General features: G+C 38.4%; 1 long non-coding RNA gene across 2 annotated transcripts in view; it reads left to right on the plus strand.

The window, feature by feature from the left end:
* LOC138740574 (uncharacterized) overlaps positions 1–2,324 on the plus strand; it is a 41,063-nt gene extending 38,739 nt beyond the window's left edge. For both annotated transcript variants that reach the window (XR_011343034.1, XR_011343035.1), the window contains one exon: positions 631–2,324. This is a non-coding gene — a long non-coding RNA (uncharacterized lncRNA). The remainder of the gene's footprint in view (positions 1–630) is intronic.
* Positions 2,325–6,000: the final 3,676 nt, after the last annotated feature.

Here is a 6,000-nt window from a genome sequence, read left to right on the forward strand (position 1 = left end):
TTTTTTTTAGTCATTGTTAGAGAGATATTTAAGAACTCTGAAGTCGTTCACTTTTTAAAAAAATTTTTTAAAAGTCAGGTTTTAATTAATTCTGCCAGGAGAGGCACTTTCCCTCATCTCCCACCTACACCATCATGCCACGCACCCCCTCCCCCATCCCAGCTCTTGTTCTCTACACCCTGTTTAATGAAGACAAACATGCAAAAGATCTTATTCACTATATTGTCTACATGTTTTACCCTCTTATGCAATGCCACATTAAACTTCTTGTGCATAGCAGTTCCAAAAGATCTCTGTCTAATATATGATCCCACTGTTTGTCTCGCCTTAGTTATTATTTATTATTATTATTATCCACAATAGGAGGAATACTTTTGCTAAAAGTAGCAGTCATCTCATGCCGCAGTTGCTCTTTGGGAATTAGACCTTCATTTATTTTGTTGTAAAATTTATTTAGACTTCTAACAGATGTATTTGAAATTGAAAACACGGAACAATAGCAGTCAGAATCAGCACGGTAATTTAAATATTGTCAATTTTTAAAAATTATTCTTAGGTCATGAAGGTGGTGGGTGATAAGTATGTCTTGGAATAATGAGTCAACATCCATCAACCATCTTGTTTCTTCAGATCATTACTGTTGTATCAAAGAAGCTACTCTACTTTATCGACAGAACAGAAGATGGGAGACTCAACAGAAAAGAATGTGGGTCACATTTAATCAATTGTTCAGGTGATCTCTGGCCTATTACTGGTCGCAAACAAGTTACAAATGGAAATGGCTTTGAAGATGCTTGGTATTTTCAGACAATAATCGCTCTGCTTTATCAGCCTTGTAAGATGAAGCTAAAGTTCACATCCTCTCCTTGGGACAAATCGTACACAAATTGACTGGATTTCACACCCTCAGAATCAAGCAGAACTGGTGGGTGGAGATCATCCCAGACGTACAATAATCCTCTTAAGATCTGAAATATACTGTTACTGTGCTGGATGAGGGAGAATTAGAATATATTCTAAATCCTGTAATCTAAATCCCTCAGAAAATCGCTTGCATTGCTCAAAGGGAAACATATTATCTTCAACAAAATTTTCGTCTGAACAGATTCCTTCATGATTTTCCTGCAATAACAATTGACAGCAAATAACCTTTCTTCCCTTCTTAGCACAAAATCTTCAAATAAAGTGGTTTGTGGAATTACTTCATGCATATTAAAAAAGAAACATATAACTGCAGTAAGCAAAGTGTGTTTCCCGACAAACCAGCCAGGAAAAAACTTAGGGAGGTGATGTTTGTGACATCATCAATTCATTGGGGTGCACAGATGTGATGGTATGTCCCAGTCTTACTCCCCTGACCTGGAACATCTGGTGATCAAATACGACCCATTCTACCTGCTAAGGGAGTTCACCACCATCATCCTGGTCACAGTGTGCATTCTGCTACAAGGTAATGTCAGGCTAGCACTGGAGGAACTGATCACTGAGATTAGTATCCACATCCTGATGACAGCACATCCTGATCCCTTCCAGATCACTGTAAGGGACTTCCATCAGGCCAACCTGAAGAAATCTCCAATGAACTACGACTAACACGTCACCTGCTAGACCAGAACCAACACACTCGACCACTGCAACACAACCATGAAGAATGCCTATCGAGTCATACCATAGCCACATTTCAGCAAATCTGATCACCTGTCTGTATTCTATTCCCAGTGTACAAGCAAAGGCTGAGGATGACAGCACCAGTGGTGAAGATGGCGGAAGTACAGTTAAGGGAGACGGAGGAGTTTTGAATTGGTGGACTGGAAGTCATCCTCAGACCTGAATGAATATGCAACAGGCATCACCGACTTCATCAAGACTTGTGCAGATGAGTGTGTATCTCCCAACCAGAAGCCTTGGATGAATCAGAGGATTTGCAACCAGCTGAAGGTGACACGATTTAAGACTAGGGATCCAGATCACTACAAAAAGTTCAGGTACGACCTGCGGAAGGCTATCTCTGCAGCAAAGAGGAAGCTAAAGACAGAGACAGCTGCATGCCAGGCAGTGTCTTAAGAAACCAGCCTCTATCCTCAAGGACCCACACTACTCAGGCCATGCTCTCTTCACTCTGCTACTTTTGGGAAAAATGAATATGAGCCTGAAGACGAGCACCCAGTAATATGAGGGCAGCTTCTTCCCCACTGCCATCAGGTTCCAGACATGCACTATTTTTATTTATTTTGTACGGTGGTTTATATAAATGTTTGCACTGGGATGGTGCCACAAAACAACAAATTTTGTGACACATTCATGGCAATAAATTATGATTCTGATTCCGATTCTTTATGAGAGTGCTTAGATTCTCATTAAATATTTTATGAATATATTGTTCATAAACAACTGAAAATAAATCCTCAGGCATTTAGATTGCAATTAAACATTTAATAAAGACTTAAAATATTTTAAGTAGTTCCCTCCATGAGCATCCTGTCCAACAAAATTCCAAATATGTGAAGACTCTTCAAAGGGCTCATCCAGTTGGCATTTTTGTTTACAAATGTTTCAATGGACAAAAGTACAATATATATTTATGAAGTGCTGCACAGGGAGATGACGCCGGGTCACTCTGCTTTAGAAATTCATCCCTGCATGAATTCAGTAGCTCCCAGACTTGAATTATTTCATTTCACACAAGACATCCTGCAGAGAATAATAAGCCAGTCAAGTTCAAAGACACAGAGAGGCCTCCTCTGTGCAATGTCTTGGCACCAAGAAAAGTGGATTTAATAGTGGACACGTGGTTGCTGATCTCACCAGAGGAGAAGAAGCAGTTGGACAGGATTTGTCAATGATAATGACATATATGGGCATATATTCATGGAGGTGGACATCAAGGAGGTAACCAGTTAAGGCAATTGGGATGTAGGTAGTAAAGGTTGAGTGCGAGAGAGAGTTGAGGAAGAGATGGCAGGTATCTCCAAAGGGAATATTAGAGAGTCTGGGGATATTATTGGACGTCTGAGGACTTCACCTTGAAGTGCAGGACTTTTGGGAGATATCCAAGATGCCTTGAGTCTATCTACTGATCAAAATTGAATTGGATGACTTTCAGAAAAAAAAAGTGATTCATCATCGATTGATTTGTGTTAGTTTAATCTTATACAGGAACAGATGTTAAACGAGGCCTACCTTGTACAATCTCTGATTTCACATCGATGGGCATAGAAAGGGAGATTGTTGGATTTTCGACTTGCATCCTACACATCACAAAGGAACAAAAACAGATGTTTGAGAGCGCTTCAGCAGTGAATACTTTGTGTCAGAGGAGATGAATAGTCCCAGCACTTCTCAGCTGGACACCAGCAATACTTCACCTCAAGGGTTTTTGACTTTTCATGTCAGGATGCTTCATCAAAACTGTATGGAATCTTATTGAAGAGAACCATCGTGAAATCTTTCCTGGAACCAACACACCAATGGCATCATGAAGAAAGCCTCTACTTCCTCAGGAGTTTGCAGAGGAGCTAGTGGAGTTGTTCAAGTGAACCGGTACGGACTTGAAGGGCCGACATGGCCTGTTTCCGTGCTGTAAACGGTTATATGGTTATATGGAGGTAGAATGCAGTCTCAGTGTATACTGACCTCACTGTCTGTAGAGCTCGTCGAAAGAATCAAAGACTTGTTGATCCAAACCAAGGCTTTTATTAGCAAAAGACAGGAGCTCTTCACAGGTGGCCGACCAGTCCGGAATGATCCGACATGGCTAGGGACACAACCCTTTAAGGCCCAGACAGTAGGCGTGGCTAAGCTCTCAGCCAATCGCTGTAAGCACAGTCTAGATACTGTAACTATATACACTATATACATTGGGGATAGATCTGTACTATCACACTGTCATCATGTAAAAGAGTTATCTTTACAAATTCCCTCCATAATGAGGTGCAATTACACTAGCAAAAATTTTTTTTCACTGAAAACTTGCATACAATGCATGGATTATTAAACCTTACCATGAATTCAAATATAAATTATACTCCACAAGTTATGAACTCTGTTCATGAATATGATTGCTAATAGATCTTTCAAAGATGTCCAGTCAGAGAAATGCAAAATTGATGATTGGAAATTCAACCCAGCTTTGTATTATTAAGCATGTTAGATGGCTAGGTGTATGAGTGCATTGAACCCTGATTTTGAAATTCATTCCACAATTTTCTGTCAAATGCACTTGATGCTTTCGACTATTACCATTCATGCCATTGATATTGGGGTATATTTCAACAAAAGAATAGCCTCAGTGGTTAAAACTGACACCAATATTTCTCACTGAGTACATCATCAATATTTCTTTGACAACATTAAAGGAACATTCAACATGGATTCTGCTAGTGTGGGTATAGTAGCTCAAGGGAGATTTGTTACTTATCAGACAGTTGAGGTAAGGTTGGTCTTTGCCAGAAGCACAAAATGGGCTGATTGTGAATTTCAAACTGTTTCTGCACAGCTTCTGAAAAAAAGACAGTCCAAAATACATTGATGATTTGCCTCAGTCCTATTTGCACAACTGCAAATAACTCATTTAAACTTATCCTTTCTGTTTCTTTTCCATATTATGATATGTAATTAGGTTGTAAACAAAATTTATTGAATTAGTTCAGTAATATTCCTGATTATTCATAGGCCAACTGGTATGTAATTGAATTGATCATTTGAACAGTATGATGAAAAAAGAAGTATTGAATGGGGCTTTTTTTTTGTGTGTATGTAAAAGTGATTGTGGACCTGAAGGGCATACTTTGATTTATTTGCTGTGCAGACAAAAATATTATTCAATGGTGCACTTTCTTTGCAAGGATGAAGTGCAGCAGAGAGTAAGTTGTTTTCACAAACCATGCCAAGTTATGTTGATATTTCATTTTATTCAGAAAGGTGAAGGTAAAATCTGACACAACCTTTTGGTTGGGAAGTCTGCACAGAGGGCAATGCCATTGAATTAATTAACATATATTTCATTAGCTCATTCATAATCTAAAGAGTTAGGGTAGTCAAAGTGCTTTGGTGCTGTGCTGTCAAATTTCAGGTTGATGTCACTTGATTTCCACGTTTCATTTCCTAAACTTGCTGAATAGTCGGGGTTTTGAGCTACGGGGAGCGGGGGTCCTTTGTTCCCCCTTTTTAAAATTAGTTTAGGTTTTCTTTTTTTTAAACTGGATAATATAACAGATAACGGCTTTGCTCAACCATGAATAATACAACTTTTGATAAAATTCTTACAGAATGAGAAGGAAAGACAATTGGATCTGTTTTGTGTTTTTTTTTAAAGTATAATTCATTCAAAAGTAATTTTTAACTTTATTTTTCATTTCTTTCCTTTATTTCTCTTTCTATTGGGACTTTTTTCTTTTTGTTTTATGTAATATTTTACTGCACTATTACCAATGTGCTTTGGTCCTTTGAATTATGTACATATTTGAAATCCTGTATTTTTTAATGTATTTCACACTGTATAATTGTATTGTTCAATTGTTTATATATTAAATAGCAATACAAATATTTTAAAAAGAACTCATGCATTTTGGTTGTGAAGGAAGGCAAACCATGAATTGTTGTAACCCTTTCATTGCATTATCACTTCCATTACTGGCATTAATGCGTGGAATGCATAAAACTGAAAGCTTCTTGGCTTCAATCCTTACATACATCTCAGGGCTGTGTGCTCAGCCCACTATTGTTGATGCTACTGACCCGTAACTGCATCACCAAATCCAGCTGCAACAGTGTCATCTAGTTTGTAGGTGGTAATTGGCCTCGTCATCAACAACGATGAGTTGCACTATGGAGAAGAGGTAGAAAATCTCGTGAAATGGTGCGAGAGTTACAACATGGACAAGATGAAAGAGATGATCATAGATTTCAGGAGGCCCAGGAATGAGCACTTTCCACAATATATCAACACGTTATAGAAGAGAAAGTAAAGAGTACCAAGTACCTTGGAGTTCAGTTAACTAG

This window comes from Narcine bancroftii, chromosome 8, assembly GCF_036971445.1.
Source record: "Narcine bancroftii isolate sNarBan1 chromosome 8, sNarBan1.hap1, whole genome shotgun sequence".
NCBI classification, from domain to species: Eukaryota; Metazoa; Chordata; class Chondrichthyes; order Torpediniformes; family Narcinidae; genus Narcine; species Narcine bancroftii.